At 41.5% G+C, this 14,371-nt stretch overlaps 1 protein-coding gene across 2 annotated transcripts in view; it reads left to right on the top strand.

Moving 5' to 3' along the window:
• The first annotated feature begins 911 nt into the window (after window positions 1–911).
• IPCEF1 (interaction protein for cytohesin exchange factors 1) overlaps window positions 912–14,371 on the top strand; it is an 88,319-nt gene continuing 74,859 nt past the window's right edge. The window contains exon 1 of one of the 2 annotated variants that reach the window (XM_030021954.2): window positions 912–1,306. The gene's annotated coding sequence lies outside the window, so the exon portion shown is untranslated. The remainder of the gene's footprint in view (window positions 1,307–14,371) is intronic. The other variant, XM_030021952.2, reaches the window with a different exon arrangement.

Raw genomic sequence — 14,371 nt, 5'->3', positions numbered from 1 at the left:
AGGTCTTGAGCGACTTCCAGTGATGACCAGTCCATTCAATCTGTTGCCACCTTTTCCCTTTGCTTAAGCAAGGTGTCCTGTGGTGGCACGGGTGCTGCACGTGCGCTTAGGCAACAGTTGTGTGTTCCTCTAGATGGCTCCAGTTTGGCTGCCCTTGCTGAGCACCTTGGGCAGTTTCCGCATTGCCACACTTGTGCGCCTGCAGAAGGCAGAGTTGTGTTTGACATGCCTGTGCTGCTACTCTAGGATAAATAAGCGTTTCTCCCGCTAAGTAAACGGGGCTTGTCTGGCAAGAGGTTCTGGCCAAGGCAGCACTAGGTCTGATTCTTCTTTTTACTTTTTGTGTCAAATCTATTTGGTTTATTAGAGCTGTTTCCGATTTATGGCTTCAGGGGTGAAATGAAAATAGGATCCTGTTGATGAAGAGGATTCAAGAGAACTTTTGAACAAATGAGAAAAGGCCAAGGAAATTAGAGAAGTAAAACCAGGCACTATTCCTTCATCTTTGAGCAGTGCTAAGCCGAAAAGACACCAAGTAAACGTGTGTGAGTTTTGCATTTGTGTGTTTTTTTTTCTCTCAGCCTACTGTCTGGAAACTTTTAGTATTTTTCTTCTACAAGTTTCTAGACAATGAGAGTATCTTGAACTTTCAAAATGTAGCTGCAGGTAACTTTTTGGCACATTTAAGATCAAGCTGCTGCTTATTGTACTGCTCTATCTGGGAGAGCAGACTGTTTGCAACATCTGGCTTTTCTGTTCCTTCCCATCCCTCCCACTCTAAACCCAATGCACATCACATCAGGTGGCTTTCAAAATGATGAGCTCGTCACTAGATCCTCTTTTCACTGGTGCAACTTTTGAGAACAATATAAAATGGATTTTTAAAGGCTGGAGATACTGCAGTATATAAGCACAGGTAGATGTAATTATTAATAGGTTTGAGAACTGGAGCTCTTGCAAGGTAACAGATACACTGCTGCATTTTCGAGGAAAAGTTGTTCTTCAAATAGAAATTGTGTTGATATGCACTTGGACTATTAATTATGCGTTTGATTCAGAAATGCACAAAGCACCATTTGTGTGCAATTTCAGTAAAGTTCACGTGGAAAAGCTGAATCATCCAAGCCATCTGAATGATGCACACTATTCGGTGGTTGTTTTCTTCAGCAGGCAGCTGGTGATCTCTCTTCCTGTATTCGGGGCGGGGGAAGAAAAGGAAGACAGGAAGGAGTCTCCGTGGGGGGGGAGCCCTCTTGGTTCATATGTGCAAACTTTATGATTTTCCTGAGAGATCTCTAGATTTGTGGTAAGTTAAAACTATATTCAGAAGATTGAAGAGGCAATATCTATATTACAACTAGGTTATGAAGTGTTTTTATTTTAAAGTAATAATGCTTTATACACTTTTCAGGCATGATTTGCTTAGTATAAGTTATGTTTCAAGCAGTGCTTCATGGGGAGGACATGGGAGTTGTGCTAGGGCTGAGGATTCTTGACCGGGTGGCTTCTGTGTCTCCTGCTCCTCTCTTGAAATCCGGAGGTGAACTGAGATTTGGTGCTTCTCAGCCACCAGCCAGAAAATGGTAACTCGACTTACCTCTTGTGCTGCCCATGTTGTAAACTTAAAACTTAATTTACCTGTCTACCTACCTAAGCTCAATGGTAATTAAGGGCTGTTTAACGCTAGAAAATCTCCCAGCTAAGGAGTGGGACACACAGGTGACAGGGTTGGGGGGCAGCAGTAGTTTTGCAGACACCCCCCCATGCACTCCCTGCAGCTACATATTTAGTTTTCCACATATAGGATGTATCTAGTTTTCTGTGGGGTATTTTGTTTACATTGACACTGGCAAACAAGTTAACTGGTTTTTATGCTCTATCCCTTTATTACAGTCTGTCTTATCTATTTAGATTGTAGGGCTTTTTTGTAGCAAGCCATTTCTTACAGTTGTAACCTCCTGAGTGTGCTGGGTCAGTGATTTAATTGGGCTCTAGGCACTTCTGTACTAAATAGTAATAATACAGTTCAAAAGGCTTGAAGAGCAGCAGCATGGAAAAAAACAACACAAAGAAACTTTGCTCAGAGAGATTCTTGTTGGCTTGATCCCCCCCCCCCCCAAAGCTGAAGAGGGACACAACCAGCAGGCATTCAAATCCTCTTCTGAGTCTATATCAAACTCTGTGACTGTGTCAGTATGAATAATAACCTGCCTGGGAAATGATGGTAAATTGCTTGTATTTCTAACCAACACAGAACAGAAAAAAGGGTTGGGGCTCTTGTTCTCAGCAGGGTCTTTGAGAGAGTCTCTCACTGACTGTGCTAGAGGGGTATGTCCATTCCTTTTGGTGACTGTCATTTTAGGGCTGGCAGTGCCTGTCACACAACCTGAAGTACTCAGCACAGCAGGTAGTTCTAATGGGGGGCAACAGCCCCCTTATAGGGCTCTTTGTTTAGAAAACATTGGCCTTTGAGGAAATATTAAATAAAATGATGTTGCATAGTCTTAAGAAGAGGTGACTGAATTGGTGTCGTAAGAACAAATGTGATAAAGATTTATGCAAGAAATTTATAGGACAGATTTTTATGGGACAAGAGGCAATAGGCTTAAATTACAGCATGGAGCTTGAAGTTGGTAGAAAAACCTAATGTCAAGGAGAGTTAAGCACTGGTTTAGGCTGCTGAAGGAAGCTGTGGGACCTCCATTATTTGATGTCTTTAAGAACAGGTTAGGCAGCCTCTGTCAGGAATAGCCCAAGTATAATTGATCCTGCTGGGAGGGACAGACTTAATGATCTCCTGATGTCTCTTTCCAACCTTATGAATCTGCAGAGATGCGAGTAGGCTGTATATAATTGCATCCTGGTAGAGTTCATCAAGTGCTTTCAGGTCATTCTGGATAACAGCCACCATATGCATTTTAAATCACTATAACCATAGTGAAGTTTTGAGGTTTAAAGGAGCCTGAAGCAATTGAATGAATGCATGAGAAGATTCAGTTCAGTGGCACCATACCGGAAAAAAGGACAGGGAGCAGTAACATACAAAATCAGTACTTTTGCAGTTTTGTAGTTATCTAAAATGAAGTCATCATGTTCTGCAATTATCATTGTCATTCCTTCAGTCAAGGCACTTGCAGAACATTGGAAAAACGTAGTTATTTATTTTGAAGAACTATGCATTTTTTTCCCCCCTTAACAAAAGGAAAGTGTTAGGGATGGCACTATACTTCTGAGTCCTCAAAGGAAAGCATATTGATAGCTCTAAAAGATATTTTAGTCTTTGAAAACCAAACCAACAGATCTACAAAATCTACTCTTTTATATTGCTTCCTTTGATATAATAGAGTTGAAAGACCTCCCCACCCTGTTCCTATTGTAATCCTTAATTTTTAAAAAAGAAAACAAATTGCGGGCAGGCAGGGGAGCTTAGTGCTTATGGAAGTAGCTTGTTTCTGTATATAAGTTCCTTGTTAAAACAAGCTGTGAAGCAAAAAAGTACCTACCCTCATCTTCTTTCAACCAATGGGTGGCCCAGGGATAAGAGCTTTGTGGGGAGACACAGTGATGACATTACACTGAGAAATTAATTTCCCACACAGTGCAAGTCGTCAGTGGCCAGAGTCTCCAGAAAGCAGCACCAGATGTCCTGAATATTTTGGCATGTAAGTCTGTAGAAAGCTCCAAAGAGGAGGAAGTGAAAGAATGGTGGCAATTCTCTTGCAAGAAATTTTAGAGATGTGGGACTTCATTTGCACACAAGTATGACAGCTCTCTTCAGCAAAAAGCACGGTGGGAAGTGAGATAGACTGTGTCTTTTGTACCACTCAAAGGACTGAGCCATCTGCTTTTCCATGTCATCACTGAACACTGTCTGGTCTGCTGTCTTACCTATTCTATGGACTATTCATTCTTTCCATAAGTAACACGTATGCTTCTTCAGGCCTGTCACTATTACCCTCACTGTGATTCAATGCACATGTAAAGCCAGTAATTATTTTAGGAAGCAATAGCTGAGTCTGTGCATCAGATTCCAAGATATATTCTTGGGCAAGTTTTCAGATAATCCATTTATATGCAATTAAAGTGCTTTGAAGATATAAAGTGTCATGTTACTGATAAATACTGATTAGTCATGCAAATAAATGGAAATATTTTAATTAGGGCAATTTCAACATGACTCGTACTATGGAAAAGAGCCTATATAAACATATCAAATAGGTAATTTATTAGTGGGAACAACCTGTAAGTGTTGTGTTTTTTTGGGAGGGGGGAATAATATACATAGCAAAGTAGCAATGCAAAAGAATAACAATCTGATAAGCTAAAAACCAATAACTAATAACCTCTGTTTTTCAAAGTATGCAGAAAGCTACAAATGAGATATTTGTGTCTCCATCTCTGCTTGAGCCACAGTGCAACTCCCAGTAGGTTGGGGATGCTTGGATAGGTACTGCCTAAAATGTGGCAGCTTTGCCAGCTGGTTGCTGTTTGAGTCTACCTACATGCCCTATGGTGCTATAGCAGTTTTGTTCTAGGATTTACCATCACTTTTTGGCCAGGACCCTTCTTTCTTGCAAAGTATTTTTTGGGGTGATCTGCTAGCATCCTGACTGGGAGTAACAGCAAGTGGCTGGAGCATCTGCCATGAGGCTTTCTGGTATTATATAGGAGATGTGCATCAAATGTTGCTAGGTCATTTTATATCTACTTCATAGTGGCTTTTGCATGTGTGTACAATTACATGTAAGGTGAATAGAAATGGAGGGCCAGGATCGAGGTATTGTGTTATGCTATACATGTTCAGGAAGGCTTTGGAGGGTTAGAGTCAGATCTTTCACATTCTTGAATGTGGTTGCACCCTACGCTTTTGCTTCCCTTGGAAAGCAGGATCAGGTACCTCTGTGATGAGGAATGGTGCAGAATATCAGACTATTGTTATTGATATGTGTGTGTTTATCACCTTTGACAGTATATCTGGGCAGTGTAAGTGATGAATGTTTGATGGACTATGGGAATACATTCATGAAACTATTCCTTGTCTTTTTGTTTTTAGTGTCAGGACTTTATAGTGGAGTGAGCCAGAGTTCAATTAACCTCCAATTAAAAATCAGGAGAAGCAACAGTTTACCTCATGGTAAACACCATGTAGTGCCTCAATTTACCGTCTGCCAGTTAGTCACAACACCCGCAGTCTATTTAATTTATGAATAAAAAGCAAAGGCTTAATGTAAAGTGAATCTTCCAGTCTGGCTTCCTAGTTTCAGTGTAATTTGCCTGAGCTTTATGAGTGCTTTTTCATGTGTCTATGTCTGTGGGTACATGTATATATACCCATGTAATTTTGAATCCTGCCTGAATTTAAACTACTCTTATATAATATTTATCAGAGGTGGAATGGCAGGACTTGTCAGCTCTGTCTTTCAGAGTCACTCTTTCACCTTTGCTGCAATCCTTTCCAAAAAGCCTAGACTTACAAACTACAGTCAAGGCACAGGGGTCTGCCAGTTGCCACATTTCACTGTCCCTGCAGCAAGTCCCCTTACCTAGAAAAACCAGGCTCAAGTGAAAGCTTTAATGATGCAGTTCATGTGTAACTTGCAACTTTATGCCTGTACGAGAGGTATATTTCTCTTGCTTTTGTTTTTTTTTTTTTTCTTTAAACTGAGAATATACAATAAATTTTCACAATCATTGAGGTTGTGATGCCTACTGAGTAGTTATTTAAATTTTTTTATGGTTGTCTACACAAAGTTCAGTGCAAAACATCTTGCTAATCATTGCTCTTTCTAGTATCAGGGTTATACTCTAAGTGCAGCTGTGTCTGTCTGCCTTTAAAAAGAGGTCAAACTGACATTTAGAGTTGTGCTTTGAAAAAACTGCTGTGACTTCATGACCTTTCTAAAACTGGTGTTCTCTGCCTTTTAAATAGGGAATTTCACTTGAAGGAATTTACAACAGATTTTCCTTTCAATCCCTCACACTTAGATCCTGGCTTCATTCCAGATTGTAGAAACTAGATTTGTAATTGCCTTATTTACAAGGTAAGGTTCCCCCCGCTCCTTGTTTGCTTAACTTGACAGGTTGTAGACTATCAGGCGCCACTTAACCTTTTTAAAAAAATGTTTTATTTCAATTCCTTTTGTTTTAAAGATGCATTTATTTTCTCGAGAAACCCCCATCAGAATGAACAGAAAAAGTGGATTTTCTGGATTAAATTCGTAATACCAGAGACTGCGCCAAACTGTGGGTTTGCCAAAATGGGAGAAACCAGATTAAAGTTGTGCTTGGTTTTATTAGCAGAGAATTTAACTTAAAATTCCTGTCTTATTTTTCCTGTGAATTTGCAGATTTGGATAAAATTTGGATAAAACAGTGGTCTAAATTTCCCTTCCCAGTTTAAAACAAGACTCAAACATGGTAAATGTTTCAGGGAACAAAACACTTACCCCAAATGGCTTCTGGCTTGAGACTGGGTTATTTATTTATTTTTACCTTCAGTCTCTACCTCTTTGATATCTGACTGGCGCTAGGAGCCTGTAGCACAGCTGGGAGGGACACACAACCAGCACAGGGACACTTGTCAAGAAGACTTGTGCATTCAGGACATGCTTAAGCCTTTCTCTCCCAAACATGCCATCGTGTGCCTTTCTGCCTCCTTGCTGCCCAAAACGGTTCCTCATCAGTACCTTCCTCTTCCCAATCACTCTACCAGCAGGTCCTGGGCCCAGCATTTTCTTTAGGAAGAGATACTTGATGGGTGAGAGAGGGTGTAGTTCAGAGTTTGTTTTGGGACCAACGGGCTATAAGAAAGCTCCTGAGTGAGCTGGTTGTCCTCCCCATATCTGTGGTTCTCTACTGGACTCCTCCTAGTGCAGGAAACGGCTGCAGCAGTGCCGGGTCCTGCTCACGAGGGTGGAGGTGGAGGAGGAATGGTGCCTCCTCTTTGCCGTGGTAGGGACTGGACCATGGCTGGAGGAGCTGGGGTGTCTGTCTGATTATCCTGCTGTGCCAGGAGCACTGGGTGTTGCTGAAGACCCCTGAGGAGGACTACAGATTACAGCAAGGAAGAAGATACCCCGCACCAAAGCACGTTTGATGTTTGCAGAGTCTGTCCACACAGCACCATCATCGTGCAAGGTGAAAGCCGGCACAGTGGTACCTCTGAGATTGGCACCAAGTGACTTCCCAGCATTGGTGCCTTGAGGCGTTTGTGCCTGTGGCCTTAGTCAGGAGGTCTGTTTGAGAAAGGTCTTTCTCCTGGATGCAATATTCTTTGGTGCTCACCTGCTGGAGCCTCCTCACGCTGCCCCCTTCCCAGAGCATATGAGTACATTAGAGGTACAGCTGGAGAGATGTGGTGGTTTTCTGCAAACTGCAGCATCTTGTGTTGGTAACCCTGGCAGACCGTACATCAGTCTCTGCTGGTTTTGGCCAAGATGGGAACTTCTGTGTGAATGTGCAGACACTGACTATTGAAATGTGTATTATTTATCCAGCATATTCTCATATCACTTTCTCCAGACTTATTTCAAATGGATCCATGCAAAAGGGTAGCCCTCATCTGGAATTTCTGAAAATGTTTTGTTGCTGTATTATTTAACATTTTTTTCGAATATCACTGTGAGCAGATGGCGCTTGCAGTCTGACTGGTTGGGCAGTGAGGCTTTTTTCTGTATGACTCTGCTGTAGGAGAGCACAACAGTAAATACCCAGCTAGCTGGGCTACTGGGGAGTTGTCAGTGGTGACTAGCACTGGTTGGATTTTCTGGTCTGCTCAGCCCTCTCTTTTGTTTTATCTCAAATAGCTTGTGAAAAGATTCTGAATCCTACAAATTGACTTGTTTGTAACAGTGTGACAAGCAGCTCATGTATAACAGCCTGGTGTACAAGTCCTTCAGAAACTGTTTGCTTCCATGGTTTCCTATTTGTTATTTGTGGCATTTGACTGCCTGGCTGAGCTGTGTGGTTCTCTCTCTGCTCCCTGACAAACTTTTGCAGTGGGAGAAAGATGATTTATTGTCCTCTGTGGATGAATACGGGTATTCGTACAAAGCACTGACTGTCCAGTCATGCACATAAATAAAAATCCATTCAAGATAATGATGATGAAAAAAGAACATACATAAGTCGAATGGATCACCTTCTGTAAATCCAGATAATAGTCTGTAGAATCTACTTAATTTAGGCCCTGGTCCTGCAAGCATTTATCAGCATGTGAATACATTTATGTAGCACTGTTGACTTAGAGGACTGCTTGAGTTTATAAGATTAGTCCAAAGGCTATGAAATACCCAGAGTCCTTTTGTTAAATCTCATCTATTTTAATGGGTTACCCTCTTCAGGCTGTGGTCATATGTATTTTGTATTTCATAGGCAGGGGAAGGCTATCCCAGAGGTGAATAGCTGTTAACTGGGAACTTGCAAGTTGTGAGCCCAGGTCCCAGGGCTGCTACAGCCTGCCTGCCATCTTGCATCTTGGAAAAGGAAAAGGGAAGTCGTGGTAGAGAAAGTAATGCTTAACTCTCATATTACAAAGTCTTATAAGAGTGAATATTTTCAAAACTGTGAGGCAATCAAGAACTAGCCATGGCTCTTTATATTTCCTATTTGGGGTCAACAGGGTGACTGACATTTGATAATGCATGTAGCTTATTGCAAGGTTCGTGTGTGAGACTTCTTATAAATGCCTTCAGGCTTGCCATCAGGAATAAAACTGAGAATGACTTGTTTGGCCTCATTCACAAGCTAAAACAACCAAAGAAAAAGGGCTTTGAAGCTAAATGACTGTTTAAAACTGCTCTGGTAGACAAGATTGAATTTATTAGATTTTTTTGAAGAAGACGACAGATTTAAAGTATGTATATGTTAAATATCATGACAATGAACATTGGTAATCATTTATAACTATACTCCTTTTTGATACATTGGAAGACTTGTAAGCTGTGGTCTCTCAGTAGACATTGAGTAGGAGAATGATGCTCATTATTGCATCATCATTGTTGTTGAACTGACTGAAATGTGAAAGCCCAGATGTCTTTTTAGGGGATAGTCTCATGCTTTGTCATGTACATGTGTATTGTCAGAATTCACGTTTTAATTGATTCCATGCCAGTGAAAAATAATGTGTAGCCAAGTTGTAATGGGAACCTGGATACAATGAATAACAAGAGAAGAACTTGAAGGGAAAGAATGAGAACAGGAAGTCTAATCTTCAGCTTTTCTATATATAGAAAACACCTCAAGGGTAAGCACATACTGTTTTGTATAAATACATTTAAAATGTGTTTTGTAGGCACATATTTTCAATGTGTTGTCATGATCGGAAACACATGTAGACTCTGAAAAATTATGTGAAGCATGCAGAGCCCTTGCTCATGCACATAAGTAAAAGCTATGCACAGTGTATACGTGTGTAAATATTTAGCTGGAGGAACAGCCACATGAGAACTACTTCAGAACCATCCCCAAGTCAGGAAGCCACAAATTATGGGTCTGAAATTTACCACACTGGCATGTCTACATAAATAAAACCAACTGGAAAGATAGGAGGGAGGAAAAATGCATTTACAAGTAGTATTAGATTAGAGAAGAAGAAAAACACTTAAACCCTTTTTTTGGCTCTAATCAGAAGGCAGGAGGATTATTACAGGCAGGAGTTTGCAGGCTTCAGCTAAACAACTTCCCGGCTCTGAGTTTGAGTCTTGATTTTTATTTACGTGTATGCATACATTTACACATAATCATTATTTTGATAGAGGCCAAGAGGGGGCATGGTTGGATTTGATTTTTCCCTTTCCAGGAACGTTGCCATCATCTTACTCCCTCTTTATCTTTGCCAAGTCTTTGAGACAGGGTGATGTCATCTTCTTTATCTACCTAATATCTACCATGATGAGGCCTTGATCCTGACCAAGGGTGTTGGCTGTTTCATGAATGTTGAATTGGGAAGCAGCCATAGGAAACCTGAATTTCTTTTGCAGACAGCAGCGCTTCAGTTAGAGTAAATACAACTGATACTTGTAAAACCACCGAGATAACTGCTAGTTGTCACAAGGCCTTATAGAGGCATTAGTATGTCAGTCCTCCCACCCTTGGCCTACGCCAGAGCAAGCTCTCAGAGCTTCTCTCCCTGCTCGGTTGTCACACTTGCAACTTAAACTCGGCTGCAGCTGGGCTGCTGGAGGCTTGGAAAAAGTAGCTGCCCGGAACGATCTGTCACTTCTCGGACCCAGGTGTTCCTGGAGCTGGAGTAAGGACAGCAGGTAAAATACATTCCTTTGAAGTGAAGAGTAGAAAAAGGGGATGTCACTAGGTCTGAAGAAAGCAAGCAAAGCAACTGTGTATGTTTGTCTGGAGTTGTCTTTTCCTTCTGTCTCTCTGAAGGGAATCACTGAGCAGAGGTGTAATTGTCTCTGATGTGGAGCATCCCTGCGTGGTAGAGAAAGTCCGGTTCTCGCCTCATCTCCTGGTGAGGTCTGTAGCATGACTGGCGAGAATGTAGCAAGGACCACTGCTCTTCCTCGTGCAGACTTCTTGGCGCTTTGTCCATGTCCTCTTCTTCACTGGCTTGGAGGATGTAAGGGAAGAGGAGGAGAAGGGAAAGCATTATGTAAGTTGGGGAAAATCCCTTATTATCTAGCAATGTCTGAAACTTTTAAATAGGGGGGGTAAAAGCAAGCGTTTTCTTGAGACCACATTGTGAAACTAGAATTGAGCATACAGGTTCAGCTCCATCACCTGGCTTCTCTGGAAAGGAAATAGGAGTTTATCCTGTAAGTGCCTGCAAGCTGGAGGCTTGGTGTAGGCAACTCTTGCTACAGGAGAAGAATTGGTATGTTTAGCAAGTTCAGTTCTGTCCTTAGGCTCTGCTGTCGGAGATCATAAGCGGACGCTGTATATAACCCTAAGGAAAATGACTGTCAAGAATGCGTCAGCATTAATGTTATGTGGCAGCTCCTGGGAACTGGAGTGCTGGTAGCACCTGGACCAGAGGTGTTTCTGTGAGAGGGTACCTCCTGTTCTCACACTGAGAACGGACTTCTATGTCATTGTAGCTATGGTATTGTCACCAGCTTTATTAATTTAAAATCATGACTGTTTGGTCAGCAATTAGTAGTCTTTGCATCTTTTTAGTTCCTCTGGTTGAAAGGCTAACTGCTGCTATTAATAAGGTAGATTGATCTTGACTTGCGTCTAATAACAAATACTTGTTTTTGGTGGTACGTGGGGACTGCAGTCCCCACAGCTGGGGAGCCAAAGTTCCCTATAGCGTTTAGTGGACTTTTGTCTGCTCTTCACGACGGTTCCATCTGCAGGAGAGACCTGCCGTCGCTTTCCTTGGGTGATTTGGGGAACTGAGATGGAGGTAAGCCAAGTTTGCTCAGCACTGCAAAGAAAATGGGGGAATGGAAGGCCCTTGAATTGTAAACTAGTGCTCTTCTACAGCTTGACTATCTTCCCTGCTGCCAATCTCTTAACTATTCAGTGGCTGTGGATCATTCAGTAGTGCATGGTGGTTGTCACTACCAGTTATTCAGTTCTTGAAATTACCTCTGCTTGATGGGGTTTCTGTGTCTGCACAGAATTCATCTAAACTGTATTTAATGAAGAACACGAAAAACTTAGCACTGAGAAAAACCTCTGGTTGGATATTTCTCTGTCCAGAACAAATTTTGATTTTCTGTTAAGACTTTTAGTCACCACTTTGATCTGTTTGGAGTGATTCCACTTTCTCTTTGCAGTAACACAAGTGGTCAGGGTCTAAATCTGATTTCTGTTTAATTTTCCTGGATTAGAATGCACACAGTTCTCCTTACTGGAGAAGGGGGAAGGAAATGGTTTGAGCTGTGGTGTGGAAAAGTTGTGTAAAGAGAGGCTCAAGGTTTGTGGCTTGTGATGTTTCCACTGCCCGCTCTGTTGTGCGCATATAGAGCGTGGTCTCTTAGGGGATAAGATATGCATACTGCTGTCACCTTCTGCAGCAGAAGGCTGAGTAGACAGCTGCAGGAGGGAGAGTCTCTTCTGGGTTGTAATCATTGGAACAAAGCTGTTAACTTCTCCAGATTTTGGTAGAGTTGGATTTATATGTGGCACTTCTTTCAAAATATCTTCCTGTGTTTTCCCCAAAGCTTTTTAGCTGTATGTAATGCTCCTTTTGGATTTCCCTATATGTGATAGAGCAGGATTGGGAAAGGACACTTAAATATTTAATCTGACTACCATTCATGGTATTAAAAATAGTTTATAACTAGTGCTTTCTTGAATACCTTGTATAACTGTAATGCTGTACCGGCATAACCAGCTTCTGCTGTACTTTGGTTAGCTAGAGCTGATTGAGTCATGCACAGAAACTAGATGTCTTATTAGACTCTCCTTCTCTCATCTTGGAGCATAAGAGGTCCAAGGGAACCTCCCACTGAAACCTGAGCTCTCCACAGGGCAAGCCTTGCGTGCAAGCATAGGTCCCTGCTTACCTCTCTGCTGGAGGAGGTCACTCCACCAGCTGTCACGTTCTGCTCTTTACACCAGCCCTTCATCCAGCTGTAACACAGTGGCTGGACCAGGAAGTGTGCTGCTGATATAAATCTTCCATGGTTCAATGAGTAGTTAATAGTTAAACACTCTATGGCTGGTACAGGCTGGGTCATATGCTGGTTCAAATTTTTATGTGGGGTTAGGTTATAGAGAAATCTTGAACTGCTGCAGTTGAGTGTTTCTGGCAGACAGCCTAGGTGATGGGATAGAAAGGCTTTTGTAAATACACTGCTGTACAAATGTATGCTTAATGTGTGCACGCATATGTAGTATTTATTAAACAAGTAGCTTTGCACAGCAGGACAGGTGAGCAGCTGTTCTGCATATGACTGGGGCATGGTGCTGCTTCCCAGCAGAGCCTGGCCCCTGTCCTCTCCTGCCAGGTGTCACTGGCCCCTGTCCTCTCCTGCCAGGTGTCACCAGCCCCAGAGCACAGCAGCAGCACCCTGCTGCCTACTGCAGCCAGCCTGGCTCCCTGCGGCTGTGCTGGTGCTGCGGGGGGAGCAGTGCCCCAAGCCCTGGCTTTGGGGCAAAATTGTTGTTTTTATTAATATTGTTAATCTTCACGAACATCAGCATTTAATCTATAGGGATTTTCCTTCTGAGGATGGACAAATGCTCTCAAGTATAAAGATTGTTTAGTAGGAAGTGCTTATCAAGAGAAAGAAAACATCCTAGATAAAATTTTAATGGCAGATGTCAGTGGTTAGGGGGAATGCCAAAGAAATCATCGCATCTCTTATATTCCTTAGGTTAAACAAGCGTAGGAACCACAGCGACTTCAAATTCAGCATCAATCTGGTAGTTAAGAAACCAAATAAAGTAACTTTAAAAAGTGGACCTAAATGATATGAGAACATATCTTCAGAGAAAAAGAAGAGGGGCAGCTAAAAGGATAAGCTGTTTGAGATGGCATCTGTTTAAACTGACTAAGAAGACTGTTTAAACGTGCCATTATTAGAAACCAAGAGTAAATGTTTATCATCCGTCAAGGAAGATTAAAAAATACTGATAACAAGATGGAAAAAGATAGTATGTGTAAACAGCAAATTACAAGAGTCTATTAGAAATAAAAAGATGTTTTTCAAAAAATGGAAGTAGTATTCAATATAGTAAAATGGAAAAGACAGTAAGTTCTGGTAAATAAAGTTGTTAGTCTTTTTGGTTTGATTGCTAAAGTCGTAAAAAATGAATGGGGGAAGGAGACATACCAAAATCCTTTCAGATCATTAGGAACAGAAACCAGACAAAGATTTTGATGCTGTTTGAGTTGTCACCTTTTCCCACCTCTTTTACAAGACCATAAGAAACAGTGTTAAATGAGCCCTTGTACTAAATGTTTCTAGAGGAGAGCCTTTTTGTGTGGAAGGAATCTAAGGAACTGTCTCAAACTGAACTACTACAAGAATATCTTTTAGAACAAGTAAAAAAGGCTGACAGATCATCAGGAATTGGCAGTATTCATGGAGAATTCTAAAGCAAATGGGAAAAGGAAATGCTAAATTATATACTATGGCATGTAATTTATTAGCTGAATTAGTTACAGGGTACCAAAGGAATAGAAAGTGGCAAATTAATAACCAATTGGATTCACACATATCAAGGGAGACTAATGCTAACTGTGTTTTTTTGGGGTAAAGACGACATTCCTCACAACCCAGATTTCTTTGGATTTGTGAGCCAACCTGAACTGAAATTGTGTCCAGTTGATAAAGGATGTGGTGCCATAGGTGGGTTAATTCAGATCAGGAGTGCACTTCTGAAGCAAATCTGGTTATCCCCACTTACCTTGCTGTGGTTCACATGGCAGCCTGATCTTGCATTATACAAAATGAGT

This window comes from Aquila chrysaetos, chromosome 8 (assembly GCF_900496995.4).
Source record: "Aquila chrysaetos chrysaetos chromosome 8, bAquChr1.4, whole genome shotgun sequence".
Lineage (NCBI taxonomy): Eukaryota > Metazoa > Chordata > Aves > Accipitriformes > Accipitridae > Aquila > Aquila chrysaetos.
Note: the sequence above shows the minus strand (reverse complement) of the source record. Positions and strands in the feature narration are given on the sequence as shown.